This window comes from Mus musculus, chromosome 2 (assembly GCF_000001635.26).
Source record: "Mus musculus strain C57BL/6J chromosome 2, GRCm38.p6 C57BL/6J".
In the NCBI taxonomy this organism is placed as follows: Eukaryota; Metazoa; Chordata; class Mammalia; order Rodentia; family Muridae; genus Mus; species Mus musculus.
Genome location: NC_000068.7, coordinates 124,442,487 through 124,457,911, shown reverse-complemented (window position 1 = coordinate 124,457,911; position 15,425 = coordinate 124,442,487). Strand labels below are relative to the sequence as shown.

The following is a 15,425-nucleotide window of genomic DNA, read 5'->3' as shown; positions in this document are numbered from 1 at the left end:
TTCACTTAGTTCTAATTTCTGAAGCTAAATCCTGCATTCATCACCTGTCACTATGAGAACATGTTGACCAAAAGCAGCTTAAGAGGGTAAGTAAGGGTGTATTTTGGCTCATAGTTCAGCGTACGGTCCACCATGGGGAAGGCATGCTACCTGTAGGTTGAGGTAGCTGTCACTTGCATCCATAGTTAAGGAACTGAAAATGGTTAGTGCTCATCTGGTTTCCTCCTCTTTATGCAGTCTCGATTCCAAGCCCATGGAATGGTACCCACATTCAGCAAGTCTTCCTACCTCAGTTAATCAAATCTAGACTGTCCATCACAAGTATGCTCAGAGGCTAACCTGATCTCTAGACCATCCCTTCTAGGGTATCTAGAGGCTTGTCTCCTCTGTGATTCTAAATCCTATCAAGTTGTCAATGGAGATTAGACCATCACAATAGCCTGTCTGATAACAGCTATTGTAGAGGCCTGAGTTTGAAGTAGGCGTTTCTAGTGAAAATCTTTGCATTTCTTCTTTTTGTTTTTGCTTTTGTTTTTTGTTTTTAAATCATGCTGTCTTACTCCAAAAAAACCAATGTTAGCTTTGGGAAATAAAAGTATGTAGATAATTATAACTAAGCAAAAGACTCAGGAGTGGGATTCTCTGAATAACTTTCGAGCCCTTTCTAGAAGGTTTATATTAGGCCAAGCCACTCCATGGCCACTCCACTTACTGCTGGGAGAATCACTTCAAATGTTTCTTTCAGCCTCCCCAATGACCTCACCATGAAGAGCACAGAGCGTGTAGAAAAGCGCGAAAGGGGAGAGGGTGTGATCTCTCTTTTCTCAGCAACACCTTGCTTTCTTACTTCATTTAGAAATCTGCCAGGGTGGATCCCTGGATATGGCAGTCTCTACATGGTCCATCCTTTCATCTCAGCTCCAAACTTTGTGTCTGTAACTCCTTCCATGGGTGTTTTGTTCCCAATTCTAAGGAGGGGCATAGTGTCCACACTTCAGTCTTCTCTTGTGAGACTATGCCGGGGCCTAGCAAACACAGAAGTGGATGCTCACAGTCAGCTAATGGATGGATCACAGGGCTCCCAATGGAGGAGCTAGAGAAAGTACCCAAGGAGCTAAAGGGATCTGCAACCCTATAGGTGGAACAACATTATGAACTAACCAGTACCCCGGAGCTCTTGACTCTAGCTGCATATGTATCAAAAGATGGCCTAGTTGGCCATCACTGGAAAGAGAGGCCCATTGGACACGCAAACTGTATATGCCCCAGTACAGGGGAACGCCAGGGCCAAAAAAAAAAAAAAAAAAACAAAAATGGGAATGAGTGGGTAGGGAAGTGGGGGAACTCAAGGTTGGCAGAGCTTCAAGGTATGCTCATTCCCAGTTCCTGTTTGTAAAAGGTTTCTCATCTCAAATGGACTCCCACTTACCATAAAGCAGAAGTCTCAAAATAATGTGCCTCAAAATTCCTCTGTGTCATCCTTCACCTTGGGAAACCCGCTTGTTCTGAAATATGTGGGGGCTTGCCTTGGGTTCTTAAACTTTAATACATGAACATTTTGTGGATCAGTGACATATAGTTGGTTCTTGATTCAGTTCAAGTGAACACATTATGGACTTCCTGCCTCTCCCCCATCTGTCTCATACCCTTCTCAGGTCTCTGGGAGGCGAATTTCCCTATATTCAACCAAGTGGGCCTCTCATGAAGAACAGAGCAGGTCATAGCCCAAACTCTGTGATCCAGACATTGTGACTGTCCTCAGACCTTTGAAGACTGGGAAATGTAGAGATTATAAAGCTGGAAGTGACCTCAAGAGATGACCTCATCCAGCCATCTGCCTTTGTCATCTGTCAGACGTTATCTCAATTTTCAGGATGAGGTAACTGGGACTTTGGGAGGTGATGTGACCAACCCAAGGTCATGTACTCAGGAAGTGAGCTGAGCATGGTGGCCTACATCCAGGCAAAATAAACTGCTCCTTTCATTAGGCAATTAGCTTTTCTTTTGTGATAGTTAAGAAAATGCTCAGAATTTTCAAATTAAGCTGTAAACCAAGAAAAAGTGGTACAGAAATGAGGTTGAGAGTTAAAGAGGAAACCAAGGTAAGAGGGGCTCCCAGTGAAAAGTGGAAGGACAAAGATGGTAAAGTTTGCTGATTTTGTACAGAATAAATTGTAAAAACGGTATTTTATATTTTGAGTGGTCTTTAGAATTTTGTTATAATGAATGTGGGGGGGAGGAGAGAAAATAATATACACATTATATTTATTATTTCACTTGATTCCCCTTTGAAGAAAACTAATAAGAATGAAACTAACAGTTTCCCAGTCCCTCCCCCTCAAACACCACGTTTCATGTAGTTTACGAATCTGTGTCATAAACTAGAAAATACCCCCATAGTACCTGGCATAGCATCCTAAAGTCAAATACATTGGTGCTTTTTATCCCCAAATATGCATTTTTCTCATTAAAGGGATTAGATAAAGAGTATAAAAAGTATACATCAGTTCAAGCAAGGTCCTTGCAGACAACCAAGTTCAGAGCAGGTCAGGTTTTGACATTAAATGAGTTATTTTAAAACCAAGTTCTGTTTTGAGAGATTTCTGGAATTTGAAAATGCTGGCTGATAAAGGATTGGGGATCCAAATTAATATCCGGAATTCTTATCCTATCATGTGCAAAGAAACAGAGGCTTAGAGTCTAACTAATTATCTAAGTTCTCACAGTTGAGAGCCAGCAAGGGAACCCATAGCAAAAGCCCCAGCCCCACTCACTGTCCTTATGGTTGCCTCTGGGGACAGCTTTTTCCTCTCAAAGAGACCAGAGTACACTGTGAGGGCAGGGTGACCCTCACTTTGATGTATATACATGCATATACACTAAAGTCCCAAGAATGGATACATTATAAATGAGCATTAAGGAAACTATGGATATCTTGGAGGCTGTGTCAGACTGAAACCTCTCAAAAAGAGGTATGTCAAATTTAACCAGTTTTATACTTGCCAGTAGGAAATGATTGCGTGTGTCTGCACCAGTCTTTTGTGGGAGAGTGAAGAAGAGTGTGAGGTGTTTCATTATTTTATGCCACAGGATAGCAGTCAGAGCCGTTTCAGAACAAACGGCTGGATGTGGGGACTTCTGTGATAAGAAGTAACCTATGCAATCTTGTTAAGTGTTGGTTAGCACCTCCACGGCAGCCATGGTGCCAGAGGATTCTGAACACTAGTGTGAGTGAGGTGGATGCCCTCCGGAGAAGCCAACAGAGGAGAGGAGACACACACACACACACACACACACACACACACACACACACACAAACAAACACACCAAGGGAGTGGGGAGAGGGTGAGAGGCAGAAGAAAACTGTAAATTAAATAGAGAAGGAAGCTAAATGTAGGATCATCTAACCGGGAAGTTCTGGAATGGCTTTGGAGACAATTTGTGAAGACAGAGAGTTGCTGGAAGCAAGGGAAAGCAGATATTCCTTCCAGAAGAAATATAACAAACGAGGGCTGACTGGCAGTCGACATTTAAAAACTATCTTGATTACAAGACTACAGAGATGACCTAGTGTGTTCAGAGCATAGGCTGTTCTTCTAAAGAATGTGGTACAGAGTCCCAGTACTTGTGTGGGGGCTCACAGCTGTCTGTAACTCCAGTTCCAGGGGATTTGACAAACATGTGGACAAAACACCCCCACACACTAAATACATAAAATGAATAAATAAACCATCTTATTTGGAAGAGTGCTCTATCATGCTATGGATTATTTCCTAAATCTGAGTTGGTGTCTTTTTAAAACATTTTCTTTCATGGATTTCACAGGCCTCTTCTGCTGCACAATTCAATGATTTTATATGTATGAAGCTGGGCAGCTCTCACTAGCTGACAAGATTTTGGAGTAGCATCTAACCTTTGGCTATTGTGAATAAAGCTATAATGTTCTCCATCAAGTCATTACTGGGCATAAGTTTTAATTTATTTTGTAGATGGGGAAACACATAATTTTATGAAACTTTATATTTAAATTTTAGAGAAATTAAATTATTGTTTGCAAAACAGTTGTCTCCAGTTTCAAACACTTGTCATTATCACTTATTATTATTATTTTTTTTTTATCAAAACTACTCTTGTGTGTATCTCTTAGTAAGTTTGTATTTCCCTGGTGGCTAATGATATTAAGCACATTCTCATGTGATTACTGGCCACATCTGGATCTTATTTTCACTGTACTGCTTATTCAATACTTAACAGATATATTATTTAGGGTGACTATGGCTGGGACTAAATACCATGATTAAAAGCAACTCGTGGAGGAAAGGGTTTATTTTGTTTTCACTTCCAGGTCACATTACAAGACTGAGGGAGGGGCAGGAAGTTAAGCAGTGCAGGAACCTGGAGGAAGAAGCCATGCAAAGGCCATGAGGGATTCTTGATTACTGGCTTGCTCCTCATGGCACTTTCAGCATAGTATATCTCCCTGGACCACTAGCCCAATGGATCACATCAACCATCAATCAAGGAAAAACACCCCAGGCTTGCCCACAGGGCAATATGCTAGGGCCATTTTATCAGTTGAGAGTTCCTCTTCCTAAATAATGTTGGCTTGCATCAAGTTGACATAAAACTAGTCAGCATAACAGATATGCAGCTTTTAATATTTTCCTGTAGTCCCTAGCTGAGCTTTTCACTCTCCCTTAGATGTATTTTAAAAGTAGAGTTATTTAAATGCACCTGGCGTGTGTGTGTGTGTGTGTGTGTGTGTGTGTGTGTGTGTGTGTGGTCTGTGGTATGTACTGTATGAATGTAAGTGTGCTGGTATGTGTGTGCATGGGGAAGCCCAGAGCAGTAGTATCTTTTCTTATTGCTCTCTGCTCTTTTGTCTTTTATGAGATAGGATCTCTCACTGAGCTAGACACCCACAGTTTTGGCTACCTTGGATGGCTAGGGAGCTTTGAGAACTTATCTGTCTCCATCCCCAGTACTGGGGAGTATAGGCAATTAGCTTTAACCAGCATGCTAAGCTAGTTCTTTAATTCACAGCTGTGGAGGTTCAAACTCAGGTCTTGGGGCTTGAAGAAATGCTTTTATACAATAAGTCATAAATGAAAATTACTTTTAATATATTTCGTTTATCACCTTTTATTTTGATGGTGTTTGTTTTGGGTGCGGTTCTGAGAACTCATTGATTGGCCTCAGCTCACCAGGATTTTCTTCTGGCTGTTTCATTGTTCTTATATTTCAGACGATTCTTTCATTTTGTCCCAATTTCTACAAAAGTGTCTAGTTGTTCCAGGCCATTGGAGAGACTGCTGACCTTCCTAGTTTTGCTGCAAACCAGGTGTCTGTTTCTGGACTATCCTCTTTTGCTCAAGGCTTGAAACTCTCCATTTCAATCCCAACTATTGTAATAACTATGATCTTTGACATCCTCATGCTATGAAGAGTTGGTCCTCAAAATCTGTTCTTTGTTGTTGTTGTTGTTGTTTTTTTTTTAAGGATTCTATTACATTTTGGGATAAGTTTTTCAATTTCTATTTTTTCAAATTATCCTAATGACATTTGATAAATTGCATTGAATGTGTAGATCAATTTGGTGATAAATGACACCATAAAAGTATTGATTGTTCAGATCTATAAAATGAAGAATTCTTTTGTGAGTGTGCATTAACCATCATCCATGACACAACCTTCAATGAGTTGTACTAATCTATTAGTAGAGATATAGGAATATAGAGAGTGGCTTGATTCTATGTCTTTCATCGGAATAATGCTAGTAGGTTTATCTCTGAAACCTGTGAGTTCCCCAACCTTTGGTTCCTAGCAAGATTTATAGTATCTGTTACGGATTTGCTTCTGTGGAGCAGTACTAGGATCCAATTAGAAAGCAGTTGGTTACCCCATAACATCCACACCACTATAGAACCCATAGGTGAATCTTGCCACACATTATTGTAGTTTACATGTTTTGTTTAGGACTCTAAATGATTTCTGTTCACAAGTAGCCCGCATAGCACCTTATAGTACTACAATAGCTAGTCAGCAGGCAAGGGAACTTCCAAGTAAGTTCATCTTGTGTTCATTAAGTCTTCTAACTAAAAGCAATGTGGTCTCTTCAGCCATAGGTCTGACCATCAAGTTCTATTGAACAACCAAGAACAATGTCTAGTGCCTGTATTGTTCTGAGCATCTCTGTCATACCCCAACCAGCAACTTTAAGGGGTATCCTACACCCAGCCCTTAGTTTCTCTTTTGGCTGCCCATAGCTTCTGGAAGGTGTATTATCCCATGTTAGGGTAACCCCAATTAAACTCTTTTATAAACACACAGAGACACAGACAGACAGACAGACAGACAGACAGACAGACACACACACACACACACACACACAGAGAGAGAGAGAGAGAGAGAGAGAGAGAGAGAGAGAGAGAGAGAGAGAGAGGAATGGAATGGAGTGGATCTGGGAGAAACTAGAGGGAAGAGTAGGAGTTGAATCTAATCAAAATATATTGTACAATGTTTTCAAAAATTAACAAAATATATCTTTAATAAAATTTTCTCCATTTGGTCATATCTTTAAATGTTTCCTAACACATTTGTAGTTTTTAGTGAATAAATCTTGAAATCATTTTGATTGTTATTCATTTTTTAATTAGTTTGGCTTTTGAAGCAGATTTCAGTATACAATTCATGCTTACCTCCAAATTGTCATCTTCCCACCTCAGTCTTTGAGTCCTGGTAGTACAGGCATGCATGCCCAAGGGTTTGCTTGTCTACAAATGGAGAATGCCAGGTTAGGGGCAGAAGGATCTGAAGGTCAAGGTCAGCTTGGGCTAAACAGGAGTTTGATGTCATTGTGGACTTAATGGGAGCCTATCTAAAAATAGTTATTTCTTTAATTTTTCTTTCTATTCTACCCTATAGTAATTTTCTTGGATTCTGTAACAACATGGCATATAGTGAGTAGCATCAGTAGCACAAATGTGGTACCTCACAGTGCTAAAGTATAGAATAATGAAATTGAGTTCTTGACAAGGATGTGGGGAGAATCTGTTCATGCCTTCTCCTTGCCTAGGTGTTCCCTGTTCTCTGTGGTTCCAATTCCCTTTACCCTTCATATACCTTTCCCTGTGTCCAAGATTCCCCTCAAGGAAGAGCATTAACCACACAGGTCACAGACTAATAGTAACAATCTCATCTTAACTTGCTATCAAAGATGCTGTTTTTTTTTTTGTTTTGTTTTGTTTTTTTTGTTTTTTTGTTTTTTAAATAAAATCACATTCACAGACCCAGAGGTAGGATTTTTGGTATACTGTAGATGCTCACAGCCCAATCCATGCTCCATTCATTTTCTCTCCTCCTTTAAGACTCCTGGGGTCCTATGCTTGATGCTGTTCATGGTGTTTCAAGGCTGTTCAGTTTTCTTTGACTTTTTGCTTCACCCTCTTTAGACTGTGGCTCTCTGCTGACTTGCCCTCGCCGTTATCATTTTCCCTTCCATCTCAAATCTGCTCTTTTCAAATGCTTTACCTTCAGGTACTTGGTTTTAACTCTAGAATTCCTTTTTCTTTTCTAGAAGATTTCTACTTTTTAAAATTATTTGTTGAGCAATGGCCATCAAGCTCTTTTATTTTTCAAAGAATATTTAAACAACTTTATTTACTTAAATTTATTTTTTAATTTAATTTTCTTTAATTTTGTATATATGGGTGTTTTATCTGAATGTATGTATATGCATTGTGTATTTGCATGTGTTGCCTGTGGAGTCCACAAGTGAGTGTTTGATCTTCTGGCCTTGGAATTACAGACAGTTGTGAACTTCCATGTAAGGGCTGAGCTTGAACCCAGGTCCTCTGGAAGAGCAGCCAGTGCTCTTAATCAGTCCCCCCCAGGCTCATTACACTTATCTTTAAAAGGGGCATTGAATTTTTTTTTCTGTTGAATCAAAAAACCTAGTAACCATCAGAAACTCATTTTATGAATGATGTTTTCTCCTCTGACTATAGCCATAGTCTCTAGCAGTTATATTTTGAGATGTTTGGACAAAAGCACTTTAGATAAGGCACTGGGAAACATTGGATTTTTGATAGTCACACTTGGAAATGAATATTTTGTTTGCCTGGTAATTTAAATAAATTATATATTTAAAGTATCTGTTCTCTGCAGGTGAAAGCTACCATCCCTTCTCAGTGTAACTGAGGATCCATGCTTTCTAGGCAACTCCCCAGGAAACATCCCCGTATTTATATAAGCTAGCATTTAGCAAAAGGTTGGTCAAAAGTTATTCTGAAGTCCCCTGAGCCTCTATGGCTTCCACTCTGCTAGCGGACCTAGGCACAGACTTGGAAACATGCTCAAATTTTCATCAATTTTCAGGTTACTCTCTAGCTTTTGCTCCCTTCTGTGCTGCCTTCTGTTTCTTATGAGAATGGGAGATGTGTGAGTGTTCAATTGCCTAGGCACTTCTGTGTGCCTTAAACTCCTAAACATCGGAAGAGCTTTCCAGTTAATTCTGTGCATTTGCGTAATATATAATGACTTCCTAATACTTCACTTCCCAGAACTCCCTGCAAACTTTTTGATCCATATGTAGTCTAATTTACAGCTTCTCTCAAGTAGGACTTCAACATTAGAAAAACAGAGCCTCGGAGCTACTGAGTTTGCTAATAGGCTGATTATATTCCTTGCCAGTGGTCTAACACATACCATTTTCCAGCACGAATAGAAAGCCTGCTGTCTCTCATGGACTAAGGAGATGGGAACAGCCACTTTTGAGGACTCTATAGTCCTCACTTTCTTGGTGTGGTTTTTTTTTTTTTTTTGACCAAATAGTTCTGAATATTATTATTATTTTTGGCCTGCCTTTGACAGATCTCAAGTACTGAATGGTTATTTCTGAGGATTTTTCAGTTTTATAGTTGTTTTGGTTGAGGGATTCTTGCTTATATCTCTATTTTGTTACACTTGAGGAGAAGTCTTTCCCCTCAACTCTTTCTAAATCTTATCTGTGATTTCCTCATTACTGTGTACTGGTTGTATGGAGTTCTTAAGACAATGATTTTTTTTCCAGAAATCCTTGGTTCCAGAAGCTTGGCAGACAGGCTAGATTAATTCTGGGGATGGCTTAGCCAAACAAAACGAATAGAAACTTTCTATATCAGCCTGTTAGCTTAGTCACAGAAAACAACTTCTCTGGCAATCACTGAGTGGCATAGCATCTCCCCTGCAAACCATTTGCTCCTGCAGACTGCTCAAGATCCTGGTCCTTTACAATGGCTTCCTACTTACTTACCCTGTTCGGATTTTCCTACTTTTCCTGGGTTCTAACTTCTGCATTACTTTAAAAAATTATACTGGTGCATCATCCTAACTATTCTTTCTATTCTCTGGGACATTACTCTGCCTTCCTACAGGGAGATGATACCTAGTTTATTAATTAATTAGTTAATTAATTAATTAGCATCCTAAATGCTGCCTCCCCTCCCAGTCCCCACTCACAGATCCCCTCTCCCTATGCCCTTCCCCTTCTCCTCTGAGAGATTGGAGACCCTCCCAGTATCCTCCCACTCTGATGCATCTAGTCTCTACAAGATTAGGCACATCCTTTCCCACTGTGTCCAGACAAGGCAGCTAGCTCAGTTGGGAAACAGGTTCCCCACTCCAGTTGTTGGGGGACCCACATGGAGCCTGAGCTGCACGTTTGCTGCATATGTGCTGGGGGCCTCTGTCTAACCCATGTATGCTCTTTGGTTGGCGGCTCAGTCCCTGAGAGCTCCCAGGGGCCCAGGTTAGTTGACTCTGTTGGTCTTTCTGTGTTGTTCCTATTCCTTTCAGGGCCTTCAATCCTTTCCCCAGCTCTTCCAAACGAGTCCCTGAACTCTATTCAATGTTTGGCTGTGGTTCTCTGCATCTGTTTCAGTCAGCTGCTGGGAAGAGCCTCTCAGAGGACAGTTACACTAGGTTCCTGTCTGGGTGTCCTGAGTTGGAGCAGGCCTCCCAGGAGGCAGGTGGAGCTGTGGTGTGCAGAACTGTGATTGCGCGTGGAGGTGTGGACCAGAAACAGAGATGATACTTACTGAAGGCAGAAACAAAAGTGCTATTTGCCATGTCTCATAGATTTTATTTATATGGAGAGAGAGAGAGGGATAGGGCACTATTTAGTGTCAATAGGCAGAATTGAGTAGTTTCAGGTGAATGGTTGCCTGATGGGCGATAGTGTCCTATGTTTTAGAAAGGCTGGTAACATAAAAAGACGTATCCCTTTCCTCTGCACACTGTGAACTTTTGACTAGTTCACCTTACTTTCAGGCCTAGATTGACAATTTTCTTCAAGGAGCCTTTCTGCTCTTCCTCTTCCTTGACTTTCAGCAAATGGTATCCACCGTCTGTGCTATTTCCCTTTTCTGTCCTACACTAATGAGTCTTATGTACATTACTTTTCTTATTTGACATGAGCATCATTTTGGGCAGGAACTTATCTCTGAAGTCTCATTCTCATGGGTTGGATGCAAGGGTATATAACTGACTTGCAACTCAAGAATGAGTGAATGAATGAATGCTTGAGCTCATTCTTGCTCCATACATTTGGCTCAGTGTATACAATGTAGTGGTTGAGATTGAGAGAACGCCATCTGCATTCAGGAGTCAGTATTGTAAAGAAACTCAAGCTGCTTTCCCTTTCCTTATCAGCCCCTGAACTCTGTGAGTGATCAACAGAAGTATCTGGATGTTGGACCAGAGTGACGTCATGGCTGCACTATGTTTTCCTTTAAGGATGTAGAGTCACACTGGCTTCAAACATAGTTTCAAGAATCACGAGTTTCATTGAAATTTTACATTTTCTTTAGTCCTTTTCTTTAAACCAAGTTCGTTATATTCATATCCTTTCCTTACCAACAGAATAGCTGACCTTGCATTCACTGTTGAATAACAAATTAACGGAGCAGCTCTAATGGCAGAGTTACCAGGGCTAACAACCAAAGCTCTTTCTTTGATGAAAAAGATGTTACCAGACCCCAGTGTATTGACTGGCTTTAACAAGGGAGTAAATTTAAAACCAACAAGAAAATGCAAACCTGATGTGCGTTCCCTAACCCAAACAGGGAACAAACAAACCCCATTCTCTGTGAAGTGTGTCGCTACTAAACTTTAATGATAGTATCAGTTCTGCTTGATGAGGGCAGTAGTGAGTCCTCGGTTCATCTATTATAGAGATTGGAATTCAAGCTGACTTCGCTGCACTTGGCAGGTGGCCGAGTATTAGCCAGTTAATGCAGGCCATATTCAAGCTGTACTTAATGAAGGCAGTGCCCAAGACATTGACTTCAAGCAAAGGCTTATCTACATTTTTTTTTCTTCAAACTTAACAGCAGGGCTCTGTGTTAGCAAGGCTGTTGATGTTTCAGAGCATGCTTCAAATAAAAAAAAAAGGATAAAATCAGAATTATAGGGTCTCCAAATTAAGTAGTAAACTATCAAATGTACATTTTCAGTTTTATCTGGTGAGGATGTTCTGTAAAACAGAGCGAAGAGAATACCTGCTGTCAGGTGGACATTGACAGAGATAGATGCAAACTCATCTTCATGTTTCATGGAATACTCCATAGAATTTCTCCCGGGCATCTTGTCCTTCACCCATTCTCTCTCTGTGCTGTATCAACTCCTCAGCTGTTGAGAGTACTGTGACTTTCACTTGTTGAGAACACATTATGTGGCTGCCTCTTCCAGATGCCCCTCATGTCTCATGTAATCACGATAGTCCTATATAAGCTAAGCATTGCAGCATGCATTTTAGAAAAAGGGTCCTCAAGGCTGAATGACTAAAGGACATACCAGTTGCTTAGCTGGTAATAGGTAAAGACAGGTTTTGGGATTTGGTGGCTGTTGTATTTACTATTCCAGGTTAATACTCCCAATCATGATTTTGACTTGGATGTGATAAAGATATTCCTTTTACTATCATCCTCCTCCTTCTCTTTTCACGTCATACAGAGTCTGCATGTAGTCCTAGCCCTGTAATAGTTCCTCCACTGTAAAGGGAAACTACAGGTGTGATTGGTTGGAGTAAGGACTGTCTTAATTAAGGTTACCACTGCTGTGAAGAAACATCATGGCCAAGAACAACCTCTGGAGGAAAAGTCTTATTTGTTTATATATCCTAAATCACAGTGCACTGAAGGAATCTGTCTTAGTCAGGGTTTCTATTCCTGCACAAACATCATGACCAAGAAGCAAGTTGTGGAGGAAAGGGTTTATTCAGCTTACATTTCCACATTGCTGGTCATCACTGAAAGAAGTTGGGACTGGAACTCAAGCAGGTTAGGGAGCAGGAGCTGATGCAGAGGCCATGGAGGGATATTCTTTACTGGCTTGCTTCTCCTGGCTTGCTCAGCCTCTCTCTTATAGAACCAAGACTACCAGCCCAGAGATGGTCCCACCCACAAGGGGTCTTTCGCTCTTGATCACTAATTGAGAAAATGCCTTATAGCTGGATCTCGTGGAGGCATTTCCTCAACTGAAACTCCTTTCTCTGTGATAACTCCAGCTGTGTCAAGTTGACACGAAACTGGCCAGTACAGAATCCAAGGCAGGAACTCAAGCTGGGCAGGAACCTGGAAGCTGTAGCAGATGAAGAGGCCATGGAGGAGCGCTGCTTAATGACTTGCTCTTTGTAACTTGCTCAGGCTGATTTCTTATGGAACTCAGGGCTACTATCTCAGGGTGAGCCCTCCCATACTCATCACTAATTGAGAAAATGTTCTACAGACCTGCCTACAGCCACATCTTATGAGGTATTTTCTCAACTGTGGGTTCCTCCTCTCAGTTGACTATAGGTTTTTGTCAAGTTGACATAAAACCAACATGTTACAGAGACTTTGCCTAACTCTTCTTGTTTAGTTCTGTGTGTAATATCTCTGGGAAGTCATCCATGTTGAACACTTCTATAACATTGGCTTATAGATAATGAGCAAACCAGTAGGAAAGCCAAGAAATATCTTTCTTCACTATTACATGAGTAGTGCCTACTGGGTATCTCACATGCAGGTAAGAAACAAACAAATTCGCATTTTAATATGAAGGCTCAGGAAACTCATTTCTTAGTCTATTTCATATGATTATCTTTGCTATTCATTATACACCATTATAATGTTAAGCTGAAAAGGCAGAGAATACAATTTTATCCACACTATGATTACAAATAGGAAGAATTATGTTTGCGTATGGAGACTATTTGGAAGAGAGTGCAAATGCGGAAACGGAAATTTGTTGGTGTGATGGGATTGTGTGGTAATTTCCCTCTTCCCTTTTGATTTCTGCTAAAGCTATTATTGTGTTGTTTGCGCAATAAATAAAATTTAAAAGCAAAACAACAAATACCAATTAAAAATAAAACATATAAGGTATGTGCCAACACCAATGGGAAGCATAAATGTAGCACTTCTATTTCTGCAGGAAGTCTGGCTCCTAATGAGGTCTTCAGTCTCACTGACACAATGCACAGTCAATCTGTGTTAGAGGAAGGATGTGGTGATGAGGACCATCCTGGCATGTGGGTGATAAGGGACCAGAGGATACCACCCGCTACTGAACTGGAATTATTCCTGTTATTTTTGGGGCCTGGGGATCTGACTGAAGTAAACAACTTGCAATGATAACAATGAAAGAATCTCTATTTTAGCTTCCATGGTAGAGCTTCACCCAGATTAAAGCCATCACCCACTCCAATGTCTAAGCTGTTGGCTTTCTATGTGGGAACCCCCAAAGTAACAACTCTGGAGATTTGCTAGGAATCCAAATATTCTGACTCCTCAGATCTTTCTGAATTATAAATTCAGAAACACGAATTTTAGTAATCTTGCCACATGATTCTAATGCATAGTGTATCTGAGAGCCACCCTGTGATGTTCATTTTCAGTGTTAACTTGATGGACTAAGAAACACCTATTGTATCAGTAGAAACACCTTTAGGGTGGTTGCAGAGAGGTTAAGTGAGCAGGGAAAACCCTGCCTGAGTGTGGGAGCACTGTGGTCAGGCACCCCAAGCTTGATCAACAGGAGAAGGAGCTAGTCAACATACATCAGTGTGCCTCTCTGTCCTGGCTGCAGATCCAATGTGACCAGCCACCAGCATGCCTTCCTGTCACCACATCCTCAAATCGGGAGCAGAAATGAAGCTTTTCTCTGTTTAGTTGCTTTTATCAGGTATTTTGACAAAGATAAGAAAGTAACTCATGCTCTCCGTACCATAAAATTCTTGTATTTTTAAGAAATGGTCACTTAGTTCATTTTATTGTCCTAGGTCAAAACAATGACAGGTATCAAAATAGAATGTGTTACCTGAAAGCAGTAGTGTTTAAGGAGACCTGTTATTAGTGTGTTAGATGACGAAAATGTATTGGTTTGTCTTGGACAACTGGACTCACTGAGGTTTAGAGGTGAGAATTCAGCAGTGAGTGAGAACAGATTTAAGAGGGTGAGGCAGGGTGCTTGGAAGGCAAAGGCTTTTATTAAAGCTGAGAGCTTGAGAGGAACTGCCAACATAATGGTCGAGAGCCAGGGAAGTCAGTGTCCAGAGAAACTTAGAGTTCTTAGACTATGCAAATCAAGATCTCATCCACAGCCTCTCAGCATCCTGCTTAGGAAACGGCTCTTGGTTACCTCTACTGTATGCAAACATGTATGTCCATTCTTCACATGTAGATTAAGGCTTGGTATTTAAAATGGTCCTGTCAAAGCATGAGCCTTTATATGTTACCCTGCAACCCGCACAAAAAAAAACCCTTCTGCCTACTTATGGTATGTAAAACTGTTTTCAATCAGAGCAAAAGTAATGTGGTACTCTAATCTGCATGAACAATTACAAATCCTTTAGAGTGGACTAAGCCCCACTGGGCATGATTTCACTCCAGAATCACAAGTACAAGCTAACTTGCTGCAGCTCTTTCTCACTGATGGCTTATTAGAGAAAACACACAGAAGTGTCACAACCAAAGCTGAATCTACCCGTGACCTGTCATTGATGTCACCTACAGCAGTATCCAGTGGCTGACTTAAAGGTCTGCGCTTCTGCTGTGTCATGTCACTACTCATTATCTGAGTGTCACCTCAGGTTTGGCTATGTAGCCACCTGTCTTGCTAAGATGAGCCATAGTGTGACAAGACGATGAAAAATAAGCTTTCTCAGGAAAGGAAAACTAGTGCTCGAGTCACTGGTTTGTAATTTTGATCCACTTAGGCATGGACAAACCTAGACAAATCTATGCTGCAGGAGCTTGGACCTATCTGAGGATTACCTTTTTGAGAGTGCTAACCATCAAGGTTACTGCCTATATATAGTAGCTTACTGGCACTTTTTAAAACCTGAATGCAAATCTCACTACCCTTTTCTCCTACCCAAGCAAGCACAGTTCCCTGCCTCTTGTCTG

General features: G+C 40.8%; 1 protein-coding gene across 9 annotated transcripts in view; it reads right to left on the bottom strand.

Annotated features, from left to right (window-relative positions):
- The window catches only part of Sema6d (sema domain, transmembrane domain (TM), and cytoplasmic domain, (semaphorin) 6D), a 577,847-nt gene that overhangs the window by 209,878 nt on the left and 352,544 nt on the right, over positions 1-15,425 (bottom strand). For 2 of the 9 annotated variants that reach the window (XM_030249334.1, XM_030249363.1), the window contains exon 4: positions 6,699-6,773. The exons of the other annotated variants lie outside the window; for them this stretch is intronic. The gene's annotated coding sequence lies outside the window, so the exon portion shown is untranslated. The remainder of the gene's footprint in view (positions 1-6,698; positions 6,774-15,425) is intronic. 9 annotated transcript variants of the gene reach the window in all.